The sequence below is a fragment of the Coenobita brevimanus genome, chromosome 90, assembly GCF_032717465.1.
Source record: "Coenobita brevimanus isolate Jiangsu-jjx chromosome 90, ASM3271746v2, whole genome shotgun sequence".
Lineage (NCBI taxonomy): Eukaryota > Metazoa > Arthropoda > Malacostraca > Decapoda > Coenobitidae > Coenobita > Coenobita brevimanus.
Genome location: NC_137043.1, coordinates 23,508,538 through 23,510,449, shown reverse-complemented (window position 1 = coordinate 23,510,449; position 1,912 = coordinate 23,508,538). Strand labels below are relative to the sequence as shown.

Here is a 1,912-nt window from a genome sequence, read left to right as displayed (position 1 = left end):
CTTCTCCCAGCCATTCCCCAACCACCAATACTCACACTGCTCTCACCCTCCACATTCAACAAATCCTCAAAGTGTTCCTTCCATCTCCTCAGTTTCTCTCTCTTCTCCACCAATAATCTATTATTCCTATCTTTCCTATCTTTCCCAATGTTTAAAGCCGAAAACGTGCAGAGACGAGACCGCCGGCCGAAATCCGACAATGCCGAGGGCTCCAAAATACCATACAAAAAGTCAACTCAACAAGCCGGTGGTGTATCCTGAACAGGGTATTCCTCTAGACTTCAGCAAAAACTTCAGTTTAGGCACTGTCCATTTTTCTATGCAACAGTTTCCCATGATCTTTGTACAGCAGGTCCACCGGGGAGGGGAGACACACGCGAATTTGTTATTGTTTGTGATCGTGACGTACAATCTTCAACCGTGTCGAGCTAATAGTTCTTAACGAAGAATCGTTACATATTTCTCAGAACATTGTTTTTGTTTTGATGGACAAATACATGAAATAAATGTAAAATAAAGCTCACCAATATTGAAAGAAGGAAAGAATAGTAACTGTCCCAAAACCGAGATGGTAGACTCAGCCCACCAAAATCTTATTCTATTTGACTACCATACCACGTTGAGTACACCGCTTCCCGTCCGATCAGCCAAGTTAAGCAACGTTGGGTCTGGTTAGCATTTGGATGGGTGACCGCCTGGGAACACCAGATGCTGTTGTCATCCCTACGTGTCAAGTGGGGTTGGTGGAGGATTAGTGCCCCTCCCTGTAAAACAATTAACTCTAAGCCATTGGCCACCCCGTCTGGGATACATGGCGTCTGGCAATGAATGAATGAACTATACTACAGCCTCTCCTCCCTGTAGCAGTGAGTAAAATAATGTTGTGATAATTTTTCCCTTCCTTTTAGTGACACAAAGGGCACACAAAATGAACGGGGTTTAGTTGACCGACTTGGATGTCGAAAATTAAATAATCTGGTGAAGAGTGGCAGTTTTTCCTCGGTTATTGACCTCGGGAATTGACTGAGCTGTACTGCCTTCCTCGGCACTCCTGCCGACATTTCTTAACAAACCCTCTAGTACATTGATTCTGTGATTAAGAATTGAAGTTGGTTAGTGACTTCAGTTAATTTGTCTAAATGGCATTGGACTTAACACCTGATGCAAACAGGAGACGTCAAGGGATAAGAAGAAAAACTTTTCGAGAAAGGCTTAGAACACGTGGCACAAGAAAGGTTGGGTGGCATTCTAGAATTAAATAAGTAACTGGATGTAAACTCGCACTTCTAAGCAATAACTAGCTAGCTTTAATTAGCAACAAAGGTTCATAAGTACTCTTCTCTCCCTGCTGAGAGATATTCAAACTATAGCCTATCCTATGGTGGGATAACAGTGCTATATGCTGAATAAATGTGAAAGAAAATCTTGTAGCTAAGCACAAGAACATTACTGACAATATGACGAGTTAGTATGAAAATAAAATATTTTGTTACCCGGTGGGGAATATGTTTAAAAACTAATTTATAGAGAATATTAAACGCTCAGAAAAAAAATCTGAAGGAGCAATAATGCAAAATCACATATTATATAATTTAATAAAGAGAATATTGATACCTGTAGAGTAGATATTGTGTTAAATACGTCTGCATCTAAAGAAAAGGTTTAAATTTCTGTGGTAAGTGGGGGCAGTCACCATTCACTCAGTGTGGCGCTGCTCACGGGTGACTGCCCTTTCCTCTCTTCCTTCCTTCCTTCCTCTTCTGCAGTGGCGTACCCAGAAAGTTGAAAAGGGGGGGGGTCTTTTTTTTTTTTTTTTATCTTTTGACCTTGCAGCCCATGACTTTGGCGAGTGCAGCAAGCCCGTACTGCTGGTTGGTTCGGGGGGCGTTGTTAGGCCCCCCCCCCTGGGAAA

General features: G+C 42.2%; 1 pseudogene; it reads left to right on the top strand.

Moving 5' to 3' along the window:
• Positions 1-601: 601 nt before the first annotated feature.
• Positions 602-723, top strand: LOC145411731 (5S ribosomal RNA; annotated as a pseudogene).
• Positions 724-1,912: the final 1,189 nt, after the last annotated feature.